Here is a 15,263-nt window from a genome sequence, read left to right as displayed (position 1 = left end):
GTTATTTAGTATGTATTTTATTTTTATTTTTTGTAAATGCCTTTTGGGTGTTAATGAACAAAATAAATAAATAAATAAAAAAATAAAAAATAATTCAATAATTGTTGCCAGGAGCTATATGTTATTGCGATTATTCTTTATTTTCAAAAAACTTATTTCATGTAAATATAACAAAACTGTAACATATTACTACAGAGATGAACATTTTAGAAAAGTTCATATTTCTTTTTTTTTAAGAAAATAAATATTTGCGTTCTTATGATTCACCTATTGTAAATAATTCACTATTCGAAAATGGGAATCAAGTTGGGGTAGAGTGGAATTCGAACCACGAACCTTTGATCCGTGAGTCCGAGACACTAGCCACAGGACCACAATTCGATTCAGTCTAGGCATTTACAGGGTTTATGACTTATCATTTGCTGGTTCTGAGCTCCATGATATTACCTGTACCAATTCAATAAATTTTAGTTACCATGCGTTTATTGATGTCAACGTGACGATTGAGATAAGTAAGCTGGATCCAAATAAAGGTGCGGGACCAGATAGTATTCCATCCCTCTTCCATAACACGGTGTAGTACTTTCTTAACTGATCCACTTATTATTCTTCTTATTTAGCTGCTTTCTTTGGGACTACTCTCAGATTCTATAACAAAAATCGATCAAGATACGCTGCGATTGCTGTACCGGTGCAGTGCCCTACGCACCATTAGGTGCGGAAAGGGAATGAAGAGGAAGAAGTAAACTGTATAAGAAAAATAAAAAAATAATAAAAATACCACAAATTTAATTCTATCTGTTTTGTGAAATCTAATTCTATAACTGAAGATTGATAAGCATGTGAATTTGTTCGTCGATACGAATGCCTTTAAATTGTATGTTTTCTAATATGTATCATTGTTGGATTACCTTATATAATAAAATAAATAAATAAATTAGATAAGTAACCTAAACGTTACTTGTTGTACCATAAAACTTTTTCGTTTTAATTTTATACCTGTCATAAATAAATAGATATCAAATCAAGTATTTTTCACGTACGTAGATAAACATTTTTCATGTTTCCCGGCATTTCTTTAAACAACTTTATTCCTTTATACATTAGGCAGTTCTGGGACATTGGTTTTATTTTCTCTTCCAGTCTGTTCATTTTTATCATATTTTTCAGAGTTATGAATAAACTCATTATTTTTAAGTTTATTTCGGAAATATCTCGACACTATTTAATTAATAATTATTTTAATTTCATTAAATTATTTAATAACACTAAATTTATACATAGATCTAAATTAAAATTACAAAAACGCTCACTGAGAGCTTAGTGTCAAAAACAAGATTACCATTCTAAACTAATGAAAAAATGCTGAACAAAAAATTTTTAAGTTGTAATTGAATTAAAAGATATCATAAATTGAACCATAAAACACATCTCATATTAGGCATTTTAATCCCATAATGGTGTGATCAAAATCTCTAGCACATACATACCATATTATTATACGTAAATTAGTTTGGTTCGGTAGCTTCCGGATTATCCAAGTCAATGGACGTTTTTTATGTTTATTATAAGGTAAGAACAATTTGTTTCTAAGAATCTCCTTAAGGATCGACCGTTTTGAATACAATATTAGAAGCATAGTTTTCAATCAAGTGGATTTAATTATTGTAGTATACATATTTTCTCATTGTTAAAAATACGATTATGGGATTTAGAAGAGGTGTTAATAAACATAGAAGACGTAAGTATATTTAAATGTCTTCCGATACGCTGTTGAATTATCTAAGCATTGTATGTGAAATTGTAGGGACTGTAAAAAAATTTAGCCGTAATCGAAACCAAATTTTAGTTTAAGTTCTAATTTCTACCGAAACTGAAACCAAAATATATTGAAATTAGTTAAAAGTCACTTCAAAACGCCATAAATTTGGCGTTTTTATTGTAAAAGGAGTAAAACGAATGCTCAAATTATGGCTAATGGAAAAAAGTTGTTTGTATTAATTATAGTTTTAATTCGTAATAATTTAATAAAATATGGTATAATATGTGGTGGGAAAACAAATTCCCACGCGGATGCGGGGCGAGAAATAGCGGGAGGCGAAGCCCTAGGGCTTGTGCGATATTATTTAGCGGAGTGGACAGTATTTAATGTTAATGAAATAAGTGAGTATCCTCGATATGCGGTATGCAGTGTCAATCGGTCACAACCCAAAAAATGAGATGGATTAGGAATGAAGGCCACTAACCTTATCTTCGTTTTTGATAGAATTTCTGTGGTCCGACTGGTCACTTGCGAGCGGCACGAACACGAAGGAAGGCAGCAATTTGGAGATTGACACTGGTGGTTGGTGGAAACAAAGCTAATAAAGCAGCACACATTCAACAAAATCAACGCGCGATGTACGACACGAGGTCTTAATGTGGCGGATGATCAGAGGATACTGAGGTGGGGAGTAAACAGTGGTGGGTGCAAAGGATGTAGAAGTTATGACAATGCTTTACAAAGCATACTCACATAATTCGCAACCAATATGTAATGTTTTTCAAATAAAATTATTATCAATAAAGGTTAAGTATAAAACAACCGAAGCAACATATTCCAGCAAGATTTAAATTTTAAAATTTTTGTATAAACATATTTTTAAAAATAAATAAAACGCTTTAAAACAAATAAAAAATAAGAGGCATAATTTAATAAGTAAATTTGTTTATTGTTAACGCTTTTTGGTTCGTTATGTTATACATGTAACTTATTTGTAACAGGGGCCTTATGCTGGACTAGTTTGCCTTTAGAATCGTCTGCGACTTCCGTAATCCGACAACTGACAGCATTCTGAAACCACCCATACGAATGCAGTCGATTAAAAACCAATCGACTTTATCTCGAGTGCCCCAAAGCACTCGACATTGACAATCGAATGCGACATCGTAACTTCAGCTTTCAAATTTCCTTTTTGTAAAACGCTTGGCATTCATGTTTGAATGACAAGTAGGTTTTTTTGTCATATTTTAACTTAAAATTTACAACACTGATCAACGTTGTGATGATGACGTATCAACAAATGTACAACAAATAAAACTGTATTTATTTTTAATCCATTATCAAATGAAGTTTTACTAGAAATATGATTTTACAATCCATTAAATGAATATGAAGTATTTTTTATAACATGTAGACGTGTGTAATGTCAAAAGTAAATAATAATTATGAAAACTTATAATTAGAAATCAAACACTGATTTGAGTCTACTGAACACTTTATTTTATTTTTACAAATATAAACATATAAAAATAAAAACTTCGTGACAATTGTTTCGCCTTATTAGGGCATTTTCAAACGAATGTGAAGATTATTTGGATTGAATGTCCTTATATAGTTATATAATTCAAGGTACTTAAGTAGAAAATAAAAATAATCTTATGAACTATAGCATGTACATTAATCATAATTGAGGGAAAATACTAAATACTTGTATGTCAATAAATGTTTACTTGGTGATATTTTCCCCGAAATTCAAATACAAATACCTAAATTCCCCATTACCTATTAAACACTTAGCCTCACCCTTAACCATCGGTTTTTCCCTCAATTATGATTAATGTACATGCTATAGTTCATAAGATTATTTTTATTTTCTACTTAAGTACCTTGAATTATATAACTATATAAGGACATTCAATCCAAATAATCTTCACATTCGTTTGAAAATGCCCTAATAAGGCGAAACAATTGTCACGAAGTTTTTATTTTTATATGTTTATATTTGTAAAAATAAAATAAAGTGTTCAGTAGACTCAAATCAGTGTTTGATTTCTAATTATAAGTTTAAATATGGAGTTCTACAAAATAAACACCAAATCAATCAATAATAATTATGAATGTTGCAGTGTCTCAGTAAAACATTTTCTTTTATTTTTTTCATAATATTCCATACACAAAATATTCAACGGAAGAAGTCTGACAAGAAACAGTAATAAAAGTTTACGTGTGGCAGGAGAGCCATAGATACATACGGATTTGTTCGTTTTATTTATTTATTTTTATATACGCCCAATGGGCATTTTTATGGACACATTTATACATAGAAAATTATTATAACAAAATTAGAAAGACTCAATGGTTTATAGTAGACTTTGTGGGAGTGGAAGCGGGAGAGAGATGTTTATAATTGAATTTGTTTCAGTGATCGTTTGAAATAAGACAACGTGTTATCAAAGGAATCAAGACTGGTATGTTTGTTGGCAGACCTAAGAACTCTGGGCATAGGGGATTGAAAACCATAGTTAGTTCTATGGTTATCGGTATGAAAGAGTGAGTTTTGTCTGAGGTTTCTAGTTGGGATATTTAATTTTATTAAGCTCAGTAGTTCAGGCGCATCAAATAGTGAGTTGAGAATTTTAAATAGGAATATAAGGTCGAATTTATTTCGACCCTCCTGAAGAGAAGATATATTCAAAGTAGTTTTGCCACTTTCTCATTCATCTTTGTAATTAAATTGTTGGGAGGTTTTCAAGAAAAGCATTACGACAAAGCAATCAAAATGCCCAATCGACTATTGTCGAGTGGGTGACAAAATGTCACATCTTTCTAGCATAAGGTCCCTGTTCTTCACTGTACGCTATAGGAATTTTAACTAATTAACTATGATGGAATTATAAAATCATAAATATGAATGATCTAAGAACTACTGACTTTAGTCGTCAAATCACAAAATCAGTCTAGTTTTTTTTTATGTCAGTCGGTGGCGATACAATAACTAATTAACAAATTACAACAGGGATGGAGAATACCTGAAATAAGGGAATATGGAAGTCTAGGCATGTCATTGGCTGATTTAAGTGGCCACTTTACACACTGTGTAACATTCACCATTTTGCCGATTCAATTTTCATATTCCCTTATTTAAGATATTCTCCATCCCTGTTGTAATTTGTCAATCTTAATGACTCCCGAGGGAGTGAAATCCAGTCTTTTGTCTACAAACATCTGGACAAACTAAAATATTGTTATGAAACCAACTGGTCCAAGAAGAAGTTTAAAAATTGGAAAATTGTTTTCAGTTGTTGCCTAGTATGTGAAATAATTCAGTCAGATGAATCTCTTCACAACAATAAAGGTTTCAGCTCCTTAAAATTACTAAAATCAACAAATGGAAAAATTTAAGAATTATGGATGTTCAAACATCGGCAAAATAGTGAATGTTACACAGTGTGTAAAGTGGCCACTTAAACCAGCCAATTACAGGTCATAAGCCCTGTAAATGCCTAGACTTTCATATTCCCTTATTATATAAGACTTCTATATTACCTTCTCTTAAATGTTCTTCATCTCTGTTGTAATATGTTAATATAAACAGCTCCCCAGGGAGTTGAATCCAGTCCTTGTCTACAAAAATTTGGACAAACTCAAAATATTGTGGATTTCTAATTTTTTTAATTTTCCATCCGAGTACGGCCTAACATAATCTAAAATGTCATAAAAATATGTTGAATCCCATTAATTTCTAGTGGACGCCTACACTAAATGCGTTTCCACATGCTAACTGATCCATTTCCTTATCAGTCAATTAATTGACTGAATGTTACTGATCGGTAAATAGTAAAAAAGGCGAGTTTTACTGACGAAGTAATAGATGGTTATGGATTCATTTATTAGTTGTAGGTACGTTATTGTGTGATTACCGACATTGAACCTTTATACAGAATGTCACAGGAAGTGACGCATTAATCTGTGCTAATCTTAAACAAAGTTACATATGTACGTCTTTAAATGCGCTGTAAAATTAGCCGACATCACAATTTCTTTTCTAATAATATGTCTCAAAATCACTCGGAAACGAAAGGAGCAAACTCATGAAAAATATAATATTTCATTTGGAAAACTAATGTTCTACATTTAAAAAATGAGTTGACCATTTCCGAAACCCGCTATCTCTCTACGGTCTCCGTGGGGATGTAATTATAAACTATGTATGGACCCACCATTTTATAATTTTATGCTTATTTTATTAAGAATTTTTTTCAATAAATATATATTTTTAAAAATATATTGTATGGGGTTACAACCAATAATAGGTTTCGACCACAGATTATTTGGTGGTTTAGACGAATGGAACAATAATTAACTCAAGACAGGATCTGGACTTTTTTGGTTTAAGTTTACAACGATTTAAACGAGCACTAAATAAATAGTCCAGATCTTGTCTCGATGTCCCTTATGTTTGTCAATGCTTCTTTCTTTTTTTTAAAAATGTTTTAAACCATTCTTTTATTGTAATATTTAAACCTTATAAATTGTATACATGGACAATGTCCGTTAATAAATAAATAAATAAATAAAAAAATAAACAAATAAATAAATAAATAAATAAAAAATAAAAAATAAAAAAATAATAATAAAAATAATAAATAAATAAATAAATAAATAAATAAATAAATAAATAAATAAATTAATAAATAAATAAATACATAAATATTAAATAAATATTAAATAAATAAGTAAATAAATAAATAAATAAATAAATAAATAAATAAATAAATAAATAAATAAATAAATAAATAAATAAATAAATAAATAAATAAATAAATAAATAAATAAATAAATAATATTGAAAGAAATATAATATTTTTCAAATACATATTTTATTGAATATAAAAATAATATGAAAATATACATTTAAAAATAACCAAAATAAACTTAAGTTAAGAGGAAACGCGGTCTGACTTTTCTTCATACAAACGTTTTTCCGCATTTTCTCACTGAATTATGGTATTCGAGTAGCGATTTTTTGACACACTATAGATATTTACTTTTGGCGTGTCTTTATTGTTATATATTTTTTTTATTGTTTCTTATGGGAGCTAGAACCATGCAAAAATCTTTGAAAAAATCCCACAAAGGCATGACCTGTGTGTGGGTATTATGGTAATAATTGCATATAACGCCCAAACTTGGCAACTTCCGTAGTGCAATGGTTAAGATGCTTGACTCACGCACGGAAGGTTCCGGATTCGATTCCCGGTGAGAACACGAAAATCAAATGTGATTTTTCTCAAGCCTGGATGTTTTGTTTTGTAATTGACCACTGTAATTTGGCCTCCTGGCCTGTTGTGGTGCACAATAAAAAACACAAAATAATTCATTTAAAAAAACTTGAGAAAAATGACGTTTAATTTTTGTGTTCTCACCGGGAATTGAACGTGAAACCTTCCGTGCGTGGGTCAAGTATCTTAGCAATTACTCCATGGAGGTCTCCAATGAAAATGATTAGTATTCCGGGAAATTGGACGTAAAAAATGTTTTCTTACGCGCGGTAAAAAATGGAGCTTTTAATTTTAAATCAAAGTTTTTCGAAAATATCCGAAAAACCCGCTATTTTTTAAAGGAATAACCCGCTAAGCCTCTATTTTGGAGGCTTAAAATCTTTCATAGATTTCTTTCTTGCTACTGGCAAAAATTGAACCCGGGACTCCAATTTCACAGTTCAAACCAACTGCGCCACGGTGCCAGTTTTTTTTGTCAATGATTTCAATGAAAATGAACTACGTCACAAGTTTTTTTTCGAATCGATTAATGATCGATTTCTGGTTTCCAGGAAGCCAACTCACCAGTCAGAAAAACTGACCAACGAAAATTTGTGCGTGACGGGTGAAATAATTTAAAAATTACAAAACTTTAAAAAATCATTGCGCTGATAAGATTTTCTAATTTTTTTATTTGACTTAGATAGTTTATAAACAAAAATAACTCTGAACTTGATCATTTGAAGTTAGTTCGGAGTTTGATGTCTATATGCAAAAAGAGCAAATAATTGAGTCCTCATCAGTCATAATTGGTATATAAATATTTACATTCATCTGGTAATTACACAAATATCCCTCCTAGCGATCGCCATCGGCACGTAAGGAGAAAAAATGTATACATCTATCAGACAGCCGATTGATAGTAAAATCATAGCCTCTGACAGAACTAAAGCTTCTCACAAAAGATAAAACACTAATGACTGTAATTTATTTATATTTGGCTGATTACAACGGATTCTAATAGTAAATTCTCAATAGATATTCCCAACAAAACCTATGCACTATAACAAAAACCACAAAGAGTATTTCATCGCATCCAAATTTTTATTGGATATTTCTCAGAGTTGTCATATTTCTCCAGGGTCTTATCGGGACGTTCTGGGATAGGAAAATGTAGTGACAAAATAAGCAATTTTATAATGCAATATTTGAGTTTGTCCAAATGTTTGTAGACAAAAGACTGGATTTTATCCCCTCGGAAGTCATTAAGATTAACAAATTATAACAGTGATGGAGAATACCTTAAATAAGGGAATATGAAAGTCTAGGCATTTACAGGGCTTAAGACCTATCATTGACTGGTTTAAGTGGCCACTTTACAAACTGTGTAACATTCATCATTCACCATTTTGCCGATGTTTGAACATCCATATTGCTTCAATTCTTCCATTTGTTGATTTTAGTGAAGATGATGAATCTCTTCACAACAAAAAAGGTTTCAGCTCTTTAACGTCACTTAAATCAACAAATGGAAGAATTGAAGCAATATGGATGTTCAAACATCGGCAAAATGGTGAATGTTACACAGTGTGTAAAGTGGCCACTTAAACCAGTCAATGACAGGTCATAAGCGCTGTAAAAGCCTAGACTTTCATATTACCTTATTTAAGGTATTCTCCATCCCTGTTGCAATTTGTTAATTTTATAATGAATTAAAACGTATATAAAACAAATGCTTTTCTTGCATTGTATGTGATGTTTCTTGAGGAAAAAGTACTTGCTGGTCTTTTATTTTTGATGACTTAAAACTAACCTTTTACTCGAATATTGATTCTACATCCCTGACACGAGATGGCATTTTTAACGGTCCACTGCACAGGGTTGAAATCAACGATATTACTTTTTCCACTGAAGCTTTATCAGCGAAAATCGAAAATAAATACTAGCATATTTTAAACAATTGACAAAAATAAACACTTTTCTTTCAAAAAAGACTTCTACTCTATCGAGGCAAGTACAACCTCTATGAAGTTCTTTAGATATATAAATTGCTGAAAGCATTTGCCATTTAATCTATTCTTTCGCAGTCAGTATGGCCTTGGAAGACTTTTGTTAGTTAATGGCGGCGTTGGTCCACTGTGTAAGTATAAATCGGGACATTATTGGTTTCATATGGACGCCGCGCCGGGACATAGGGCTCAATAATGGTGACAGTCCCGATATATCGAGACAGATGGCAACCCTTAAATTGCTTATTACTTATTATTATTTAAATATTATATTATACATTATTTACAATTATTAATATTATAACATTATTATTTTATTATTATTAATATTATTATTCTTTTTTATTTATTATTATTATTATTATTATTATCATTCTTATTATTATTATTATTATTATTATTATTGTTATTATTATTTAGTATTGTATTATTATTTTATTAAATCCTTCTTTGTACAGTTATTTACAACTCGACGAAAATGCCCCTCAAAATGGAAGTATTTTAGTAAATTAAAAATATACTCGTATATACGAGTATTAGGAGTTGACGTTAGTTGCGTTCATTTTTTTCCAAATTTAAAAATAAGTATCAAAAGTAAAACAAAATTCTAAAGATTATATGTTATTCGAAATATTTTTTTCTGCTCAACAGGGCACTATATTTGCTATTGTATTATTTGATTAGAAGCCTTCGAAGTGGTATGTCAAATAGACGAAAGTGAGCACTTTTCACAACTCTTTATCTTGACTAAATTGTTGGAAAATAATGAAACAGAATATTGACTAATCGTTGTATTTTTTTGCGTGTCTTCTTGTTTTCTTAAATTGGAATAAAAACTTATACACTTATATCAACAAATAAATCAATGTAATAAATCTTTGTATCCGAGCCCACGGATAATTCGAGTTGGGGAACAACTGAAAGGTTTTGCTAAAATGTGTGCTTACATAGAACAGAGTCATTCTGCAGTTAATCGCACATTGCTCTGTAAATTAAAAGCAAATTGAATTTGGTGTTGAAATACATTTTGCTTTGGAACATTTTAGCAAATGATATACAAGTACAGACTACTTAAGTGATTAATTTTATTTTCTTTTGTTGCGAACAAACTATTGTTTAACTCACACTGCTATATATGCAATAAGCGTTTTTTTATTTAAAGAAAACAATAGCTATTACAATAATAAAATATAGTATTTACAAATAAACCAGAATTATACGCCAATAATTACAGTTTTCTATACGTATGTTTCTTAATACAATGCAAAAAGGCGTACTTATTTAAAACCACTTAATGTCACTCCACTTTTTCCACACAATTATTGCAATAATCAAACTAATATATTTTTTTCTTGTGAACTCTATCTTTTTTTTTTTACAGAAAAAATGAATATTTTCGTTCTTATGTTTTAACCAAATATTTCATTTTGAGCCCTCAAATCTTCAACTTGTTCAACATCTTAAAAATTTTTTTCGCCAACGGATTCACACCGAGTTAGCGTCTAACAACCGCTTGGATGAGGTGAAATAATTAAACATAAACAGTAAAACTCAAACAATCCGGATTAAAAAGAATTTGACGTTATCCAGATATGCATAAATCCGGATAAATATTAAATTATGGCAATGTTTGAAAAGAAAACGCAACGTTTACTTATGAACTTTTTTATTGCTTTTGAAATAATACAGCTAATTGGAATCACATTTAAAATTAACTCAAATATGTTGTTTTTATTAATTAATATTATTTGTTATAATAACATCTCCTTTACTTTTTATTTCCTGAGCCCCGATTACAATCAAAAGTCAAAAGAGTTATCGTCGACTATTCATACAGAAAAATCGAAAATTGTGTTCGCAAATGAGTGTATGTGCATGAACATTAAAAGTATCTTCGTCGGTCATCTATAATTGAACATGTTTGGAAGAAAAAAATGTATTCATTTTATGCTTTCCATACATTTTTTTGTTAGATAAAATTGAAGATAACTGTTAACTTGCCATTTTAATCAGAGCCTTGTTAAAGGTATGGATATTTGGCAATCCAGATGACTGGAGTTCGGATAAACGAACTGTATTATTTTAGAGTTTGTAATTTTACAAAAAAAAAAACACGACCAAATTGAATAATTTGTTTTACTCATAGCCTTAACAGTTAAGTAAGGTTTAATTCCTTTATAAAAGGTTCACAGCGTTGCACGCTCTTGGCAACGTGGTATTGTTATGCTTAAACAAATTAGATTGTCAACAAGCATTTCAGCAGGAACCACTGCGTCCCAACACTTGATATGTCCCTCTCATCTTACGGAAAAGATTCGTGGGTCCTACGACTTAAGCGAATTGGGAGGGTGCGAAAAAACGCCAAATTACAAGAACCACTATGGGAGGTCCTTTCAGAGGATAGAATGGACCACCGGGACCCTTCTCGGGTAACGGGAGTCAAGATGAGCTTCATCGCTACGTTAAACTTCTAAGTAATTGGAAATAAGGTTAAACAAGAGTACAATAACCTCTTAAATATAATACATCTTCATATCCTTATCCGCACCTGGTGGTGCATAGAGCACTCCAGTGGTAATATATGGTACATGAAGGTAAGGTGATTAGTCTTATACCTCAGGTGTAATGTAATTTTATAGTTTGAAACTACTCTTGAAACCAATATTTCACATAAATTTTAAGCATTACACTACGAGCTGGACTTGATTTATATTTTATTTTATTTATTTTTACTCGAGAGTAACCATCGAGTCAAAAACACTCGTATAGAATTCTACATCCTCATCCTTCACCCAACATCAATAAAAGTTTGAGCTTTTTTACTTCAAAAAAATTAACGGATGGAAGAATTGAAGAAACATGTATGTTTAAATATTAGCATAATAGTTCTGCCGATAGTACTTATGGAAAATGGCTTAAGTGATTGGCTAGATGTAAATGTAAAGAGATTCCTACATTTAGCACTCCTCCCCATCTACAGTTTCACACGTGTTTATGTTCAAATAACAATATGTACAAAAGATAAATAAATAAATGCGTCAAACTGAGAAAAACGACTTAGAAGATTTTAACATGTGAAGTTCTGACCGCAGTTTAATATACATATAAAACAATGTCATTTATATAATCATACTGTTATATAATTATTCAATAATAATTATCTAAAAATATCTTCAACTTATAAAGGGGTATACTGTATTGCAGTGTCCTTTTGCCATATTTATTGCAATATTTAGGAATAGCTAGCCCTTCCATACTAGTAAACCTGGTGGTGTAATCATGTACCAACTTGTGTTTATACTTGGAGTGCGACGCATGCTGACAAATTAATTTGTACCAAAGCAGAGCCCTAACAGATCATTTATTTACAGATTTATACATCAATTAAAATTAAAATTCAAGTAAAATTATTGTTAATGTAGGTTAAGTGTAAATAATCGATGAAATTTATAAGAACCTGCTGACGATTTGTATGTATGCAACTCAGCAGAACTTTAATTTAAGACTTTTGTAAATATTTTTTTTTTTTTTTAATTAATAATATGGGAATATTGTGTCTCTGGTGGTATACATCTTTAAAAAGCAGCAATTTGATCATAGAATTTTGCAAAGTTTGAATAAAATTAATATAAGTTTCACTTGATAACCCCCAGGAAATTATAGCGTATCGTATAATTGATTCAGAGAGAGATAAATAAATAATCCGTAAAGTATTAACAGGGGCATAATATTTTAATATAAACATTCTATCAATTATTGCTCTTAACCGCTTACACAATTTTCTAATATGTACATCCCATTTAAAATTACAATCTATAGTTTAACCTAAATAAACATACTGCTCAATAGTTTCACACATGCACGGTTGCATGATATCACTATGGATACATGCATCGTTATGTGATAAAATTGACGGTGTTGTGTGAGTTTTACAGTTCGGTGATCTTATGTGCATAAGTTTGGTTTTCTTTAAGTTAATTATTAAACCTGCGTCATGGGACCATTTCTGCAGGTTTAAAAAGTCTTCTTGCAGCAATTTCTCTGAAGTTTTGAGACACAACAAAAACTAAAACTGTAAGTCATTCTGTGAGATTTTTCGATCTCTACCGTAAAATTAACTGATAAATAGTAAAGACTTCTTTTTGGTATTATCATTACAACACAGCGATTCTCAATCATTCCCAGTATAAACATATTTTTGAAATATGTGTTGGCCAACAGTATTTTGAATTTGGCCAAATGTTTGTAGCTATTTTACTAAACAAAAGGCAACATCGTTTTTTATTGAATTTAACCCTACTACTTTCACTGAGAGTTTGGCAAATTATACGGAGGGTCTAACAATGTTTGAGTATGTCCAAATGCTTAAAGACTGGCTGGATTTCCTCCCTAGGGAGTTATTCATATTTGAATTTATTTCAACAGAGAGGAAAAACATTTTTGAGAATGGAATATGGAAGTTTAGGCATTTACAGGGCTTATGACCTGTCATTGGCCTGTCATTAAATGTTACACAGTGTGTAAAGTGGCCACTTAAACCAGCCAATGAATATATAATCATAAGCCCTGTAAATGCCTAGACCTCCACAGAGAAGGGACTATGGAAGTCTAGGCATTTACAAGGCTTATGACCTGTCATTGGCCTGTCATTGAATGTTACACAGTGGGTAAAGTGGCCACTTAAACCAGAACCCTTCTCAAAAATGTTTTCCCTCTCTGTTGAAATCAATTTATATATGGAGGGTCTTTATCGGATCTTGTCATTCACCCTCATGACCATATTGCAAACAAGAATAGTAATAAAAACAATATTTACCCGTTTCACAATAGCCTATGTTCATTTTCGTAATTTTACGCATTTAATAACATCAGATAAAATTAATAATATTATTAATAATAAATTTCTTAACTTCGATGCCCTTCACCAAAGTCACCAAAAGTTGAATCGTATTATCTTACATGTATCACAGCCTATTTAAAAGTCATAAACTACATCGATTTCTGAATAAATTTCAAAGTCACGGTTGAAAATTGTTAGCTATGTTTGACAATTTCAACCCCAAGGGTTAGCGACGCTGCTTCCCTTCACGAGAAAGGACCACACAAAATTAGTTCAATTCATACCTAGGGACATTGGGCTTCCTGGACAATATGTTAAATTTAATTTACCAACACATTCTCTGAAATATGAGAATTTCGCAAGTATCGCTCACCATATTTATTTATTTGTTTATTTAGGAAATCATACAGTATTTTTTTTAATACAACGTACAAAAAACAATTATTGAAAGTAAGACCAATTACAGATTTCAAATGAATTATTTATGAATGCAGGAGGAAAGGGGAAAAAAAATTAAATAAATAAAAAAAAAAAAACAAATAAAAAGGACGTAAAATGGAGAATACATTTTATAGCTCCAACTATACTTTCCTTCCCTCTATCTCTGCTTCCATGAACATGCACAAGAATATTTCTTAGTAAAAATAATTAATTAGGTGCAGGCAGTAGATGTGCATATGAATAAGTAAAAGTTAAGAGTTGAAATAAAAGTTAAAATTAAAAATAAAAATTAAAATTAAAAGTCAAAATTAAAAGTTAAAAATTAAGCAGGAGATAAAGTTAAAATGTCAATAACTGATATCTGATACAAATATGGTATTTACAGTGTAATATGTCGATGTCACTTAAGTCATTATAAGTAATTTATATTCTTCGAAGAGTGCTATTTTTCATATATAATAAGTCATTGAGTTAAGAATGTCAAAGAGTACAAATTGACGAGTTCTACGGACAGGGACTTGATATGAAGTGCTTCTAGCAATTTCTGGGCTATCAATTCGGTTATTAACAATTTTATAGAGAAAGCTCATATCCAACATGGTACGCCGAGTTGCGAGATGAAGCATTTCTCAAAATATCCCATTTCTCAATACAAGAGCTAACAACTGAGTAAATAATCGGAAATTCCTACCGTTTCCCACTAAGTCAGGATTCCAGATTGATTTGGTAACATTTATCAAACCGTCCAACATTGTTTCCCTTATCCTATTCAGAAAGGGACTATGTAATAACACATCTTCGGCCGTTTGATTTAACGCGCCGCAAACTCAATTTGTATCATTAACACAAGCAAAAGAATTAAGTTAACCCCTCGATTCTCGGTGATCTTAAATCATTTGAGCTGCAGGGTGATTTCTACGACAGTGCTTGTTTCGAACTCTCGTCCAAGG

The sequence above is a fragment of the Micrasema longulum genome, unplaced genomic scaffold, assembly GCF_059751315.1.
Source record: "Micrasema longulum isolate JH-2025_06_02 unplaced genomic scaffold, ASM5975131v1 h1tg001341l, whole genome shotgun sequence".
NCBI lineage: Eukaryota > Metazoa > Arthropoda > Insecta > Trichoptera > Brachycentridae > Micrasema > Micrasema longulum.
Note: the sequence above shows the minus strand (reverse complement) of the source record.